Here is a 17,372-nt window from a genome sequence, read left to right as displayed (position 1 = left end):
TCCAGAGGCGGTGGTGCCTGAACGTGTCAGGGCCGGAGGCCACGGAGCCACCAGCTGGCGGGGCTCCTCTGTGTGTCCCACCCCACCTCCACCCCGTTTGGGGGTTTAAGGGTGTCCCGTGCTCTGCCCGTTTCCTATGGTGCATCCAGGCGAACGAGACGGGGCAGGGTTCTGACTCAGCCCTGCTTCACCACTGGCCTCTTCCCCCCAGAGCCTGGCTCCCCAAGCTCCCCGCCTTTCCCCACAGGGTCTTTCTTCTTGTCTTCTGCAGGAAGTAGGAAACCTCTAGCTGCCTCTCCTGACTCTCCTTGCGGTCCTGCCGCCACAGCCCTCTTGCTGCTGCAGGTGCTTGGCCGGTAGCTGCCTCTCCTGACTCTCCTCGCGGTCCTGCCGCCACAGCCCTCTTGCTGCTGCAGGTGGTGGCCGCCGCCACGGGCTTCATCCTGGTCCATTGTGTGGCGGCTGCAGTTGGCCCTGGAACAACATGGGTGTGGCCCGCTCGGACTTCGACCAGCCGTCGGTTCTACAGTGTTGCGCGGCCTGCGGACGCAGAGGACCCGCGGCTACTGAGGGGCCGTGCGTGGGTGTGGCAGACCAGCCCGACTGCGGGCGGTCGGTGCCCTCGCCCCCGTGGTTCCCGGGCTGGCTGTGCGGGGCTCCGTCATGATCGGCGATGCTCCTGGATGCCGTGGACACTGCAGGCGTGGATTGCTTTCCGTGCTGGTTGTTTCTCAAGCATCTGTGTTGTGAGCTGTGTGGTTCCCGCAGAAGAGTGCGGGTGTAAGAGAGTAGTTCCTTTTTTATTTTGTATTTTTGTGGCACGCAGGCCTCTCACTGCTGTGGCCTCTCCCGTTGCGAGCACAGGCTCCGGACGCGCAGGCCCAGCGGCCATGGCTCACGGGCCCAGCCGCTCCGCGGCACGTGGGATCTTCCCGGACCGGGGCACGAACCCGTGTCCCCTGCATCGGCAGGTGGACTCCCAACCACTGCGCCACCAGGGAAGCCCAAGAGAGTAGTTCTGATGACACGTCCGTGCAGCCGCCCCCCGGGTTAAAAACAGACGTTGTGTCTCCGTCTCCTTGACCACTGCCCCTCCCTCCCTGTCCATATGGCCGCTGTCCTGTGTTTCAGAGTCACCCTGTCCTTGCCGTTCTTTTTAGTTTACCACGGAGCGTGCACCCCTGAGAATCCAGCTTAGCTGTGCCTGTGATTGGGCTTCACGTACGGAGTCGTGGGTATATTCTCTTATGTCCCTCTTGCCTTACTAACGTGGTGGATTACATCAGCTGATTTTCATGCACGCAGTCATTTTCGTGTTCCCAGCACAAATCCAACTTGATCATGCTGTATCAGCCTTTAAAAACATTGTTGGATTGCGTTTGCTGACGTTTTGTTGAGGATTTTTACATCCGTCTTCAGGAGTGAGTTTGGCCCATACGTTTTCTTCATGTGCTTCACAGATGTGTTCCTGCTGGATGCTGGGTGGGACTTTCTGGAGAAGCCATCTAGGCGTGGAGTGTTCTTTGTACATTGAGTTTTCTTTCTTGATTCTAATTCTTTAATGTTGGTAGTTTAGTCAGATTTTCTGTTTCTTCCTGAGTCGGCACTGATGAGTTGCGTTTTTCTTGGAATTTGCTCATTCTGCCTCAGTTTACCAGAGTTTTGGAATAAAGCTCCTAGTACCCTCTTACTCTCCGTTAGTGCTGTCGGGGTTTGCAGTGATAGCTCCATTTCGGTGGTCTCTTGCTGCCTAACTTACCCACCCCAAAACCTGGGGGCTGAGAACAGCCACCGTTTGGTTGTGCTCGTGATGTCGTGGGTCGGGTGTGAGGGAACGGCCTGCCTGTGCTCCACGGTGACTGGGACCGCAGCTGGGGTCACCCAAATGGCTGGAGGGGGCCGTGGGTCTGGAGCGTGTTGTCCCAGGAGCTGGAGAGGCCGAGTCACCGCTCGCAGAGCCAGGGTGTCCGCCCAGGGCCCTGCTCCAAAGCCCGCCCTTGCGGCCCTGCAGTCCCCCCGGGAGCATGGCAGCCTCCATCTCCCCGTTCCACCACTTTGTATTTAAAGGTCTTGGTTTACAGGCTCCTCTGTGTGTCCGAGTGCAGCTCCGCACCTCTTGTCGTGACGCTCCTGCCGCACCTCTTGTCGTGACGCTCCTGCCGTGTTCTCCTCGCTGTGTTTTAGTCTGTGGACTTTCGCTTTGTGAAGCTCCTGCAGTAGCACGTCACCCCGAGTGGTTCGCACTTGGTCCTTCCTCTTTCTCCTTGGAGTGCGGGGGGTCGTGTCCCGGCTGCTGCGACCCACTCCCACCTGCCGCGGAAGTGGGCACCGAGGCAGCGCCCCTTTACTGTCTCCCCCCGGGCGTGGAGGTGGGCCGCCGGGTGGTGACGGGGTGGGTGACGCTGTGGGTGGGTGACGGGAGGAGCCCAGCACAGACGTCATTTGGATATCAGTTTGTTTTTCAGAAAGAAAATAGAGACGTCCCATGTTCAGGTTCTGTAGGTGTTTTAGCGTGTTGCGGTCGTGCTGCTGGTCGGCGGGGAGATAACATGGAGATGCAGACGCAGGGCTGGCCTCAGCTCCTGAGCCTGGGTGGGAAGGGGCAGGGAGGATGCCGAACGTGCAGCTCTGGGTCTGTCTGCACTCACGCACGTGCGCAGGCCCGTGCGTGTGACGTTCCCTTTTTCGGAAGATAGGTCCATACAGGACTTTGCCTGAGACCCCCCTCCTTAGCGCGTGGGTCGGTGCTCGTTTGCGTTGGCACGTCCGCCAGCAGAGATCCGGTGGCGCCTGTCACGTGCGCGTCTGTCTGCCTATCGTCGCGGGGGTGAAGGCGTGACTGATCATCGGGTATCTGCTTTAAAAATCGTAAGCGTACAGTAAAAGTAAGTGAAACATGTTTAGGAGAGGACTCTTTTTTTTTTTGCCTGTGCTGTGTGGCCTGCAGGATCATCTCCCAAGGAGAGGACTTTTAATTAACAATATTTATTATTAGAGTTAGCTCCTGCACTGGTGAAAAGGCTTTACTGTTGAGTTAAATTAATGCAAAGTAATGGAATGCTTCTGTTACAGAGGGAAGGCTTTCAGGCTGGGCACAGAGAGCTGGAGAGGGGCCTGAAGGAAGCTCGCCAACCAGACGCCGCACTTAGGACTTCTCCGCCCCACCTGCACCGAAGGGCCGAGGAAACAGAAACACGTTGAGTGCGAGGTAAGAGCAGACACGCGTACATCTCTGCTACCATTTGACTAACAAGAGTGCCTCTGGCTTGCCGTAGATGATTAGTTAAGCCTTTGGCTTGCCATTTAACATGCGTGTGATGGGCTCGCTTCCAGCAGAGACGGTTTGTTACGGTCCCTGCGGTCTCTCGGCCGGTGCTCTGCTGCCCCCCAGCGGCCGGCGCGGTCCCTGCAGAGGGGACGCCACGCTGGACTTGCTGGGAAGCCTTTGCCGCAAATTCTTTTCCTTGAGGTGATTAAAAGAAAATTTCGTTAGCACTTATTTTTGTGACTGTTACATGATTCAGCGTCTGCTTTTGAGAGGAGTTGAGACAGGTGTTAAAATCGCGGTAGTGTGACGTCAGGTTAATTTGCGGCCTGCAGAAGGTCTAGCGTTGAACTTTCACGGAGGTTTTTTCACGGGGAAGAAGTATAGGGAAGTGGCCGCCAGAGGCAGCTGAGTGCAGGAGCGCGTTCTGTGTACGTTCGCTCCCTCGCTGGGGGCTGGGAAGTGTCTGCAGCATCACAGCACCCTCTAGGCCGGGGGACGTTGGACGGGGCAGACGTGGAGCCCACGGGGTCGGGTGGGGGAGGAGAGGTGCGCCTGGAAAGGCCTCCCCCCTGCCATTTCTGTGTCTGTCGACGTCAAGACTGTCAGGCACCTGGTTCCCAGGGAGGCCTTTAAAAGAGGTTTTGCTTACTCTTCGACTGATGCTTTTTTTTTTTTGGCACATGGGGAGGGCAAAACCAAGGTTACTTTTACCGCTGCTTGTGCCAGAGGGGTGGAGTCTTACGTTCAACCACAGCTCATCTTTCAGCTCGATTAGTGATCTTGAATCAGTTTCTCTGTAGCTGGAGTTTGTTGAGAGACGGCGAGAACCCCAGAGTGAGACGTGCTTTAGTGCTGCAAGTGAAGTGTGATTTATGGCCACCTACGTCCAAGGTGCCATAGACGTAAACTGCCTCATTAGTTATGCTGTTTAAGTGAAATAGAAAGTGTTTTCTATGTAATGTAAGCATGTACCGGAGAAGCGAGTTATTTATGTTCCTTTGCACAAGTAAATTGTCCTTGAGGGCATAGAAGAAATAACCAAGGACAAAAGGCGGCATCTGAAGCAGGACGGAGGGCTGGGAATGACCCGATACCACAACGTCGTGAAGCACGTCTCCTGCTGATTCTGTGCTGACAGATGTTAGTTGCAGAACAGACATTTTGTATTTGTTTCATAAAATGAGAGCTAATTCTGGCAACAATAATCTGATGTATTAGTCTTTTTTTCAGAGTGATTTGAAAAAGAAAAAAAAACCCATGGAAGTGGCCAGAAAAAGTCTCCACTGGGGGAAGCGCTCCTGTCAGTAGCCTCATTTGCCATCTGACGGTGACGCTGGAGGGAGCCTGTATTTCTAGTTTCAGGCACAGTTGCTGCCTTTGCCTCTCTTGCTCCTTAAAAAGATTGAAGTTGCTTCTTGTGTCTTACAGGTGAGAACATCTTCCGAGGTTGGGGCGTCTCGGGGGTTGCGCTGTGGAACCGCTGCAGCACTTACGCAGCTGCACACATCTGAGGGAGGCCCAGGGAAGCGCTGAGTCTGCTCAGACGCCGGGGCTTTTCCTCGGTGTGTCTCACTGCCGCCAACCCCAGCATTCTGCTTATAACAAATATTGATTAACTCCCCTTTTTATTCTGAAATGAAATCATAGAAGGTACCACTTTATATAATTACAGCCGTACTCAAATGTAATAAAAGAGAAATTAAGAACGTACCACGAAATAGTTCTCGTGTTGACATGTGAACGCCGGGCACCGCCGCTCTCGGGAGGACCCTGTGCACGCACGCCTGTAAATGCAGAGACGCAGGCGCTGCAAGGGTGACACAGACCGAGGGTGTAGATGAGTGGGATGGCGTTCAGCTCGTGGATTCATTCTTGGAGAAGCGCGACGCAGCTCTCCCTGCTTTTCGCTTGGCAGTTACGATTCTGGATGGTTGGGTGTGTTGGAAGTTGATTATATATGAAACGGGGCTTAGTAACCATGAACCTCTTTGTCACCTGCATGGTAGTGCTTCAGGCAGGACAGTTCTTTGTTTCTGGGACAGTCCTGCTGTCCCACACACTCCCTCTCCCTGCACGGTGCCAGAGTGCCCCAGACCTGCGACGACCAGACCACGTCCACACGTGGCCACCACCGCCACCCCCAGCGGTCACTGACAGAAGGCTTGGCCGAGAGGAGAATGTGGCAGGGAGGGGCTGTCGGGGACAGGGTGGCGTCGAGGTCCTCACAGGCCTGCAGGGTGTCCTGAAGGCTGGAGCAGCTGTGGGCCGGGGAGGGGCCGCCCGCGGCGTGAAGCGTGGGCCCCCGGGAGTGCAGGCGACTCCAGGGCTCCTAGTGCCCGAGGTGGGGAGAGGCATCGCTGCAGGGACACCCAGCGCTTATGCAGGGGGCGGACTCCTTACATGGGGGCAAATACTTGACATTTTTCCCCTTTAATGTGATTTACTGGCTAACATAACCTATTTAACACAGATGACACTTCAGTTTATAAACGTTCCTGAAGGTCAGTGAAATAAGACAAAATCTGGCTGAGAACGAAGAGTGATTCTCAGTGAGTTTCTGGCATGAGTCACTGCCACTGAGAAAGTGTCCTTGTGTCATCTGGACTGACTCATCAGCGTCAGCTCCACAACGCGCGTCCAGGAAGATGCGCTCCGGGTTGTGAGGTCACGGGTCTGCTGCAGTGTTCAAGAAAGATGTGTATTGCGTCCCCCACTCTTTCATTCACCCAGCAGATAGGTGCCTTGCATCTGTGGGCAGGCACTGACCGAGGCCCTCGGGACCAGGGTGGGACGGGCCGGACATCACTCGCTGATGCTGGTGGGAACGGAGAAGAGTCATTGTCGCTCCAGGCAGCGTCGGCCGTGAGGGGGACCCTCAGGGCAGGGGTAGGGACCTCTCCCAGGGGGTGGTGTCGCAGAGAGGGCCCAGGAGGGACCCTCACATGCCTTCTCTCCACACCCCTGCCTGAGGGTGGCTGCAAGCAAAATGGTGCACAGTTAACCTCAAAAGTCTGACTCTAGTGAATAAAACTTCAATTGCCTTTGCAGTGTTGGGTGCAGAGTGGTATCTGCTGCTCTTAGTAGCTGCTTGCTGACTTTCTTGTAGCTGTTTTGTGCTCTGGTCATGACCAAATGCCAAATAATGGCTCCAGATACTTAAGACTAACGTGTAAAAAGAAACAGATACAGGAAAAATCTGGTATTCTTTCCTTGTTTCCTCGTGGAGGGACTTGTAGAAATACAGCAGTGCCCTCTTGTGGACAGATTTCGTTGTGTAGTCACCCCGCTGTAAAATTCGAAATGCTGAATTTATCAGAGAACCCCTGCCCCTCCTGTGCAGATGGAGAATTCTGGAAGGCTGTCTCCTGACCGCCTTATTACCAGGATGCTGCGGGCCCTTGCTGGTCTTACGGTCTACAGATGACGTTTTGGACGTGGGCTAGGGCATTCGATGTGGTCTCTCCATCACTCCCTCAAGTTTGTGGGGCAGCAGCTGGCAGCGGCGATGAGAGCTCCGTGGGGCCCGTTCTGGAAGAACAAAGCCCAGAGCTGCTTAGAGGAAGGGGTGGGTCTCTTGGATCATGGTGGAACTCAGGCCTCTGCAGCGCTGCCCAGGCGGGCACTGGGGCGGGGACATGGCTGGGGGGAAGGGAAGTGAGCAGGTGACGACAGTGGTGTGTCTACTGCTGCTGTGACAGAAGTAGGGGCCAGAGGCAGGTGGCCTGTTCTCCCCCCTGCGGTAGGGGCCGCAGGCTTCGTGGAGGCGGGAGGAGTCTTGAAAGGTGTGTATTTTCCAGGCAGATGGCATGGGGAGGGGGGCAGGGGGCGGGGGGAAGGGGCAGGAGAGGACCTCAGCAGCCTGGTGGGCCCAAGAGGGGCTGCGACTGTGGTGGGTGGGGGCATGCAGGGGCAGGGCCGAGGCCGGCTGGGTGGAGGCACGTGGGGGTGCGGGAGAGGAGACCAGGCCTGCTTGGGTTCTGTTTTTCAGTTTTTACCAGCGATGTCTTCCGAAGTCAGACAAGCCACGTAATTTAGAAGGGCTTTTGGTGGAAAGCAGCGGTCCGCAGTCCTCGCCCTCCCCAGAGGCAGCCCTGATTGTTCTAAAGAGTTGTAGATACCTGTGTTTCTGGATTGGCCAGTGTGAGGACTGGCTGCGGCGACAGAGGCGCCGCGTGAGGAGCTTCACCAGGAGGAAGGTGAAGCAGCAGCGCCCGTCCAGGCCCAGACCGTCTGTCCTGGTGTCCGTCTGTCCTGGTGTTCGGTCTGCTGTGTGTGAACCACCCATAGCTGGGGCAGGTGCTGGAGGGGGTGTGATATAGGGCACCTGTGTGCTGTCTCTTGGCGAGGTTCCCAGAAGCTGCCTCGTGACGCTTCTGTTTCCATCCCAGTGGGTAGAGCTGTCATCACGTGGCCATGACCAATGGCAGAAGGGCTGGAAAGGTCGTTCTCCGGGGCTGGCTGGGCAGGTGTTCTGCTGTTGGTGCGGATGGCAATCACTGCCGTGCTTTCTGTTTCTTAATAATACACGTGCAGTTATTTGATTTGTTAATTTTGGACAGTATCTGTTGACTTTCAGTTTAGATACGGGAGGATTTAGCTCACTTGCACTTCTGCCTTCCCTTCTTTTCCCGTGTCATTTAGGAGTGCTTTTGGCTGAAAGTAACAGAAAACATGACCTGTGGTATCTTAAACAACTGGGGGTTTATTCATTTACTTATTTCATAAGTAAAGCAAAGGTAGGTTTTTGCTAGAGCTGGCTCAGAGCACGACCACGTCAGGAGTCTGGTTCGGTGTCTTTGCAGTTCTCCTAACCATTCATGTCTGCAGTGTGGCTGCTGCAGCTCCGGCCATCACATCTATGTTCAAGGCAATAACAACTGGGAAGGAAGGAGCAAGCAGTGCAGCCCATTTCTGTCGTTTTCATCAGGGGCATTCCAGAAGCCTCTGCATATTTTCATTTATATCTCGTTGGCCGGAACAATGTTGTGTGGCCAGCTGTAGTCACAAAGCAGACTGAGAAAGCGAGTATTTAACTCTTGTAACATCTCTGCAAGAGGGGGCAGGAGAAAGGGGACTTGGGGAGGAGCACTGGGTCAGCCGGCCAGGTTGGCAGCCACGTTCCCTGCTGGTTGTCTTAGGAACTGCGGATTCTTAGGCAGTTTCTTGGACCTCGGACGTCTCCTGGCTCCCCACGTGTCAGGTGGACCTGGCCACTTACCCTACCCTGCCCATCACCTCCTCCTCACTCTCCGCTGTTCAGCTTCTGTCAGCTTTGGTGTTCTGGGTTTCTTAATGTTACCAAAGTAGAAAATTTTATTTTCTGTTTTGTAACCACGGTTCACTCAGTTTCAAATCCGTACATGGCATTTATGTTATTATGATTAGCAGACGGTGTTCACTACAGAGCCAGGTAAGATGCAGGTGATAGTTCCTCCTCCATCACACTTGTGCGCGCAGAGGAAGATTTTTAAGTGATTTCTCTTTTAGGACACTACACTAACTGCCGAAAGTCGTGCCACGTTTGAACCTGCTTTATAGTTGGGTCGTGTCTTTTTTGCTCAGTGCCGTCTTCTTCCTGCGTTCTTGCATTGCCTGGGGTGGTAGGGCGGGGTGGTGAGAGGTGGCTGCAGCCTGAGTGTGGGGCAGTTTGCTCGCTTCCCCGCTCTGGTCTCCTCAGGAGTCAGCCAGCGGCAGCAAGAGCCGCTGTAAGCCTTCCTCTGCAGTCCTGTTGAGAGACCCGTGTGCGTTCTAGTCTTTTCCAGCTGATTCATTCTGTGTTTGGAATCCATTCATTCCTTCTTCTTGAAATCTATGTATTTTCCATTTTATTTCAAATTGAGACTATGACTTTCTCCTACTATTTGTGTTTTTTTTCCTGCGATTTTTTAAAGTTGCTTTTATTGAGGTGCAGTTTATATGCAGTAAAAATCACCCTTTGTATGTGTTCAGTTAGATGTGCTCTGACAGTGTGCTCAGTTAGCACAGCACCACCCCCGTGTCCTTGGTCCCAAAGGTTCCCTCTTGCCCACTCAGGTGTCCTGATCCATCCTGACCACAGAGTGGCCCTGTCCGGCGTTGGCATTCTGTGTCATTGCGTACTTTGGACAGGACACCAGGACACAGCGGTGAGGGGTGAGGGCAGGCCACGGGGCGCCCACACGTCAAGCGTGCCGCGAGCCCCGGGCGGATGGGGGTAGGTCGCGCTGTGAGGTCACGCTGAGACGGCAGGAAAAAGCCTGTCTCACATCCTGAGCACGGTTGTCCTGCGTTCCTACCCCGAGCCCAGGTAGCAACTTCCTGCAGAAAAGTTTCTGTTCACTGGCTTTGCTTTAGCCGTTTTCAAGGACCCGTGAGGCAGTGGTATGGAATACTTACAGCTGGTTTAGTTCCGTGAGTGACCTGATTTGTAAATTAAATTTTATCAAATAATTTATAAACTTAATTCTAATAAGTTGAGCTCCTGGTATGGAATTGGAAAGCACAGTTTCATACATCTGTTCCAGTCTTTAAAAAAATTATTGCTTTGCTTATTTATGTGTAATATAATTTTACAGTTTCATTATTTTAGCTTAATATTTCAAATAGGTTTTATAATTAAGATAAAATACAAAAGCAACAAAACCCCCAATAGTCTATACTCTCAAGTTCTGAATGTGTGGTGACAGATGGCTAATTTTAATAAGACTAAATTCACCCAAAGTTGTATATGTGTGTTTGATCTTTAGTGAAGAGTTGCCAGCATAAAGTGGAGAAATAATGTGAATGTTTAAGGTTTAAAATCTCTCTCCCGTGAGCCCTTGTCTTGCAGCTGCTCATCCCTACGGCCACGTTGGCCCACACGCCCACTCTAGTGTCCTGTCCCTGCCGCCACTTGCTCTCCCCAGGCTGACTGTGCAGCTGTGTGTGCTGGGACAGGGTCCCGGGGCAGGGGGTGGGTCTGGCCAGGCAGCGGCCGGGATCAGTGATGGAATCCAGGGGCTGAAAGCCCTGGCTCAGACTCTGCCCACGGGGTCCCAGAGAGCTAGACTTCTCGAGTGAAGGTAGACTTTGGCCAGCGGGGTTCTCTGGGGCCCGGGTAGAGTGAGGGACCTGCCCCCACACGTCCCTCTGAGCATCTGCCCAGGATAGCGCCCACCTCTCCTGGGAGCCTCCCAGCAGTTTGGGGACACAGATCTGGGGTGGGGGTGTATCCTCCAGCCCTTGTGCCCTCGGGTCTGTGGAGGTAAGGCCTGGGGGCTGCCCTGCACCGGAACTCGGGATTTTGTGGGCCCCCCACCTTCGTAGTTGACCAGCTTGATGGGACCCGAGCTGGGATCGTACTCCTCTCTCAGACTGGGGGATATCCCGTCACCGCCCTCCGGCCCGGCTTCATTGCCTCAGTAACCAGTTTGCTCTGGGCTAGACTTCCTTTGAATTCTCTAGTCATGAGTTTCAGTGATATTGCTGAGAAAAATGTGAGTTTTCGTTGCTTTTTACCACCTTCTCTGTGCACACGGTGTCCGTTTGGTGGCAGATTCAGACCTTCATTTCTGGGGAGTTCTCTTCTCTCACAGCTCTGGTGTGTTCCCTGGTCGTGGGTCTGGTCCTTAGACACACGAGTTCTGTGCCTTTGGCTCTCCACCCTGCAGATCCAGGCTGAGATGCCTCTGATCTCTTTTTAAGTTTTTTCTCTTCCATGCAGTCTTGTTTGAGTTTTTAGTCAGATCTGACCATTTTTGTCCTTTGTACATTGCTTCTACATCGGCACGTTTATGTTGGTTCTTTCATGTACACATACCCGGTTTTAAAAAAAAAACCAACCCTAGGATCAAGTATACGTAGGTTGCCTGGGTCAGAGGTTTTTCTACTCTAGACTGAGCAAAATCACTGTCTTCTTTGAAGGCCCAGCCAGATTTACTTGATACTTCAAAAAGTATATGTTCTCATTTGTTTTTAATAATCAGTAACAGAAAACATTGTTTTTAAAGTTTGGTTCAAAAATAGTCTTTAAAGAAATACCTGTCTAAACCATGGCTATCAATTGCATACCCAGTTCAGTTTCAAATTTACGTTCAGACTTGATGACACTATTTGTTTCAAAGTTTCCTTCGGTCTGTAACTAGGAATCCGAGCTCTCTGTGCGCAGCCCAGGCCTCTCAGATTTGAGATGGCCTCTGCTGCCGGCATTGCTCCATGGGCCACCTGAGCCATCTGGGGCTATTTTGTCATCCGTGGGTCACCCCAGCCATTCGTGGGCCACCTGAGCCATCTGTGGGTCACCTTAAGCCTCCGTGGGCCGCCTGAGCTGTCTGCGTGGCTCATCCTTGTTTTGGGTGGCCTTAGGCTACTGGAACTAATTTTAGGGCCTTCAATTCAAGTGTCTCCCCCCCCCTTTTTTTCAAATCCAACACCTGCTGTACTTACCTGATCAATGTAAATTTTTATTTTAATCCAAAGTTCCTTGGTAAAGTCACTTCAAAAGAAAATGGAAAAAGCTTACTGTAGTTCGTGATCTTAATTGAGTGGAGGAAACTTGCAGGCGCCCTGCAAACTACACTCACCCTAATCTGCTCGGAACCGTCTTGCCGTAGAAAGTAGAAATGTGCTTAGTTGAGGAAATACGTGCGTGTTACTTTGACCTGATATTGTGAGAAATCTTAACAGATTAAAAAAGTAAACTTGAGTGGCCGTGCTTTTGCTGCAATGGCGGCCTTGTGGAGGGTGAAGAGCTTGGGTCCCGAGCGGGGAGTGTCCTGGGTTCGGAACAGTGCCCTGCCGCCTGCCCAGTTGTGACCTTGGACAGATCACCTAGCCTCTGCAGCTGGCTGCTTCTCTTCAGAAGGTGGAGGTCCTGATGATACGGCAGCAGCTGAAGCCAAGGTGGCCCTACTGTGGCCTGCACACTGTCCTCACTTGGTCCCCCCAGCAAGCCTGAGGGCAACCTTCGCTGTCACCTCGGAACCGAGAGGGTGAGAACTTGCCGTGGCCCCAGGCTAGAAGGAGGTAGAGCAGGGCTTCAGCAGGGAGACCTGCTCCGGGCTTTGTGCTGATGACCCCTGTGCTGTAACCATGGCCATGCTGTACGGCCATGCAGGTTTCACACTGCACAAAAACGCTTGAATGGCATCCCTGCCGGTTGTGAAACAAGTGGGGGTTGTGTCCAGGCCGCCCCTCGTGCGGTCATTGCAGAGTCTCCTTTACTAAGATTTGGTGACATTTAACTGGAGTGACCAGCGGGCGATGGTCACTCAGTACACTCGTCCTGTGCAGGCCGCCTCAGTGGCTGTTCCCTCCCCCAACCGCCCAGCTGCAGTGCCTTTCCCAGCTCCGTCTACACTCAATACTCAGGACTCACCCACTCTAACCTCTGTGCAGGTGAGTCCCACACCTGAGTCTCCAGCCCAGACCTTTCTCCTGCTCTCTAGGCTCAAACCCCGGGTCCCCCAGCATCTTCTGGGGAATCACCTCATCTCCAACTTGGGACATCAGATTGACCTCCCGGTGCCCCTCCCCCCCACCGCCCATCCACAGGCCTCCAATCTCAGCAGCTCTGTCCTTCCGGGCTCTCAGGCCAAAAGCCGGGGCTGTCCTTTCCCTTCTGCCCCAGATCCAAGCTATCAGGAGAACCTGCCTACTGTGCCACTAGGGTGCATCGAGTCTGGTTATGTCTTACCTTGTCCATGGCCATCAGGCTCTGACCATTGGATCTGTTTACAGTGGTCTCCTAACCTGTCTCCCCGCGTCAGCCCTGCCCCACACCTGTCCTTCCCCAGAGGCCAGAGGCCAGAGGCCAGGCCCCATGAAAACTCCCGGGCAGAGTGAGCCGACCCTGCAGCACTTCTGGCCTCCTGGCTGTTCCTGGGCCGCGCTGGGCTCTGCCTCGGCATCTTCGCCCTCTGTCTCCTTGGGACGCTCTTCCCCGGGGCCTCACGTCAGCCTCCTCAGCGCCTGACGCTTGGCTTCGTTACCGTCTTCCTGGAGCCATGCACTGTCCTCTGCCACGCCAGTCCTTTAACTGCGGTGACGCTCACTGCTGACTGGGTTTCTTTTCCTGTTGGACGTGAGCCCCACGCGAGCCTGTGAACGTCCTCTGTTCACCGGCAGAGCCCTGGCCCCGAGGATGGGCCCGGCACGTAGTAGGTGCTTGCTCCCAGGTGGATGAGTGAGTGAATGTTTGCTGTGTTTCTCATTAAGAGATGTTTCTGAGGCACCATGGTATTAAATCAAGTACCATTGCAGTTTCCTGTGTGTTGATTATATGTGAATAACTAATGAAGAACTGACTCATTTAGAGACTGTAGAATTCTGATGGAATAAAGTTGTTTCCTTCTTGAAAGAGTAGAAAAACAGTTTTCAAGAGTCTTATCCTAAATTAATAGTCCAGGAACATTAAATGTTGGAGTCTTTACTCTAGGACATAGATAAATAAAATTAATTAGGTACCAGGAATGTCAGATGCTAAATGGTGTACAACTGTTTCTGACATTCTCCTGGAATTCAGTAGTTATTAACTTGCATAGATGTGACAGCTGAAGTCTGAAATCGGTGTACCTTTAAAATTGGAAAAAGCTTTAAAGTGTTCTTTTAGATTACTAACTGTCAATTTAGTGGTTCTAGAAACCATATCTGATGCAGCAAATCATCGTCATTCTGCTGTGAATTTCTTGGTTCCCACGAATACAGGTATTCTATTTTTATGCTCCTCTCAAGTAATCCTAAAGGTAGCAGAAAGAAATGGGAAGAAAAAAGAAGAACGCGATAGATGCAGAGAGAGGATGTTATTTCACCTGTGGGAACTTCTCGTGGAATGGCTGTAAGATAAGACGCGCTGAGAAAGGCGGTGCTCCGTTAGGGCCCCTCCCATCCACGGCCACAGGCGCTGCACCAGGGCGCCACTTGCCTTGTCGTCCCGGTGGGTTCTGACTCACTCTGATTGTCAAGAAAGCGGAAAACACGGCATTTATTAGGTGAGGAAGATTAACTGTGCATTCGGTCGTGTCATCTGATGAGAAAAAACAAATGATCCCTTTATGAAGTGAAGGCTATATGCACGTAACTGCCACTTTTACCTGAGTTTTTATACGAATGTAGAGCGAATGTGAAATTGGGCTGTACCGTGCGATAGTAGGAAGCCAGCTTGTCCTTGTGTTTCATAGACTATTCGGTGCTCTTTAGTTAAAAGGAACCTAAACAGACTCGATGTTGTCAAACCAGGCGTCTTGAGAACCGTGCTGCTGTCCCTCCTGCACCCGCGGGGTAGTCGTGAGTGGGTGCCGCAGGTGCCGCGGAGACGCCGGGCCACGTGGCCCACCCCGCAGGACACGGACACCCGTTTGGGTCACAGGAGGGAGGAGAGAGTAAGGAGGCCTTTGGGGGTTTCCATGAGAACAGCAAGGCAGGGCAGAGTAAACCACTTAGGATTGGCCAGTTTGAGTGACCCTGGCAGGCTCTGGGCTGTAGCAGTGGTTTCTGGTTGCCTGGTCCCTGCCCGAGTGATCTGGGGCAGGGGCGGGGCAGCAGGGGCCTGGCGGGAGGTTAGATCTCAGTGTGGGCTGTGGCTTGCGTTGCTCCTGGCCGAGCCCTCTGTTGTCTCTGCAAATCAGCTCATCTGGGAGGGGCAGTCTCTCCTTCCCAGGGTCTGCAAGGCCCCCAAATGCCAGAGCATCAACAAAGAGAAAATATAGTTAAACTAATTTGCAGTGGGATGTATGGATGCCACATAGACAGCTACTGTACAGAACCCAGGGAAGCAGAGTTAGAACGACTGCCGCTAGGAGCTGAGCTGCACCTGCAGCTGGGGACGGGGTCGGAGGGCGTGCTCTCAGGGTTGCACTATGGTCCCTCCCCAGGGCGAGCGGTGGGCTCTGTCCCACCGGTGCCCACTGCCTGGAGCCCTGGGGAAGGGGTTCTGCGGGGCCACGTCTTCTGTGGAGCATGTCGGACGGGCACACACAAATCTAAGAGTCATAGGAGCTGCTCGATGTGACAAAACATGGCTCAGGCGCCACGTGCAGTCGTGGTGAAGCCGGCGTTAATTCGTGTGCACCTTTGGAATAATAAGTTGGAAAAGCGATGCTGGCATTACCAGGAAAGGAACGCTTTTTATGCAAGACACGGGCAGTTGTGTGGAGAGAAAGATTTTGACGCGTCGATTAACTTTTCTTTTGCTGAAGGGCTCTGCTACTCACATCCTCCCTGCACTCTGACTCCCCTGCAAGACACCCCCGACCTCGGGGCTCTCGGATGCAGTTGCCTTTTGTTCCAAGGACAGAGACCCCAAGATGTGGGAGAGCATCTACACAGTGTGTCTGGACGAGGGGGGCTGAGGGCTGTGCTGGGCCAGTCCAAGTGTGGGTCCCGCGCCCTGAGATGTGTGTGCGTGCGTCTGTCTGTGTGTGTGCGTGCATGGGTGCGCGCACGCATGTGTGTGTGTGTGTGTGTGTGCATGTGTGTGTGTGCCCTGCTCTGCACCCCCCAGCGAGCCAGGCTGGGTGGGAAGGGGAGCGTCGTGCCTGCCTGGCACCAGGAGCCCACGTGCAGGTGGGGCCAGCGGCGTCCCCGAGCCGCGGGGTCCTGGGCCCCTGAGCAGTGCTGCGTGGGAGCGTTACTCTGGGGGGTGTTATTTTGTGAACTGGACTCTTGGTGGTTCTACTTCATCATTTGAGGAACTGTGTATATTCTGGAGACGTTGGGGTTTCTTAGGCAGGACTCTGTCTGATGGGGAGATGGTGTCACACACACACACACCCCGCCCCCGGAGTCGTGTCCCTGCCCACTCTGAAGGGCTGAGGGCCCCTCCACCTGCGCTTTGAAGAGTGAGCCTGGGGCGGGGGAGGAGCCGCCCTCCCACGTGTCCACAAGGGCCGTCGCGGCCGCGCGGCTCGGATGCCTGGCTGAGCGCCCACCCCAGTGGCCGGGGGCTGGGACGGGGCCGGGCTGGCCCGGGCTGGCCCCGCTCATCGCGGGGACGCTGGCCATGGGGACTGTCCTCAGCATCCACCGGTGTGAAAGGAGGCGCAAGAGACGCTCTGAGAGGAAAGGTAACTCCTTTGTCTTTCATCCTGAAGTGCAAATACTGGGCTTCCAACGCAGTGCGGTGTGGGAACGTGTTCTGACCTGCCTGTGAGTTTATCTTGTTGATGCCGGTTACTTCTTGTTTTTTTTTTTTTTACATCTTTATTGGAGTATAATTGCTTTACAGTGGTGTGTTAGTTTCTGCTTTATAACAAAGCGAATCAGTTATACATATACATGTGTTCCCATATCTCTTCCCTCTTGCGTCTCCCTCCCTCCCGCCCTCCCTATCCCACCCCTCTAGGTGGTCACAAAGCACCGAGCTGATCTCCCTGTGCCATGCGGCTGCTTCCCACTAGCTATCTACCTTACGTTTGGTAGTGTATATATGTCCATGCCTCTCTCTCACTTCGTCCCAGCTTACCCTTCCCCCTCCCCATATCCTCACGTCCATTCTCTAGTAGGTCTGTGTCTTTATTCCTGTCTTGCCCCTAGGTTCTTCATGACATTTTTTTTTCTTAAATTCCATATATATGTGTTAGCATACGGTATTTGTCTCTCTCTTTCTGACTTACCTCACTCTGTATGACAGACTCTAGGTCCAGCCACCTCATTACAAGTAGCTCAATTTCGTTTCTTTTTATGGCTGAGTAGTATTCCATCGTATATCTGTGCCACATCTTCTTTATCCATTCATCCGATGATGGGCACTTAGGTTGTTTGCTTCTGCTTTCCCTCTAGAGCGCCTCTCTTTTCTTCTGTTGGCATTTCGTAGAGTTTTAGCTAGGGACTCACAGAGGTAGATTTTGAAAACATGTCTCTAAACATGTCTAGAAATCACGTTAGCTTCAAGGTTTAATGTATTTTTTAGGAAGACATTTATGAAATCTTTGAAGTGTGTAGCTTTGAGTCCCAGGAGATTTTCCCTCTAGAGACAGATGCTTTGTAATTTCTCCTTTGCTGCCACTCTTCCTTACTGACTGACTTTTCTAACGTCAAAACTACTCTTCATGCTGTGGTAAGACCGTGGCTGCCGCTGTTACGGTGTTTTCCTTTTAAAGACACGGAGAGCAAATTCCTTCCGTTCAACACTCCAGATAATTTCAGTCTT

General features: G+C 53.2%; 1 protein-coding gene across 13 annotated transcripts in view; it reads left to right on the top strand.

The window, feature by feature from the left end:
• ADARB1 (adenosine deaminase RNA specific B1) overlaps positions 1–17,372 on the top strand; it is a 115,635-nt gene that overhangs the window by 45,262 nt on the left and 53,001 nt on the right. For 8 of the 13 annotated variants that reach the window (XR_003438296.1, XM_027132084.1, XM_027132283.1 and 5 more), the window contains exons 2-3: positions 3,073–3,208; positions 4,499–4,696. The gene's annotated coding sequence lies outside the window, so the exon portion shown is untranslated. Of the gene's footprint in view, positions 1–1,865; positions 1,877–3,072; positions 3,209–4,486; positions 4,697–17,372 lie in introns of those variants that run through there. The other 5 variants (XM_027131740.1, XM_027132428.1, XM_027131892.1 and 2 more) reach the window with 3 other exon arrangements.

This window comes from Aethalodelphis obliquidens, unplaced genomic scaffold (genome assembly GCF_003676395.1).
Source record: "Aethalodelphis obliquidens isolate GAN/ISIS:26980383/991018 unplaced genomic scaffold, ASM367639v1 scaffold1, whole genome shotgun sequence".
In the NCBI taxonomy this organism is placed as follows: Eukaryota; Metazoa; Chordata; class Mammalia; order Artiodactyla; family Delphinidae; genus Aethalodelphis; species Aethalodelphis obliquidens.
Note: the sequence above shows the minus strand (reverse complement) of the source record. Positions and strands in the feature narration are given on the sequence as shown.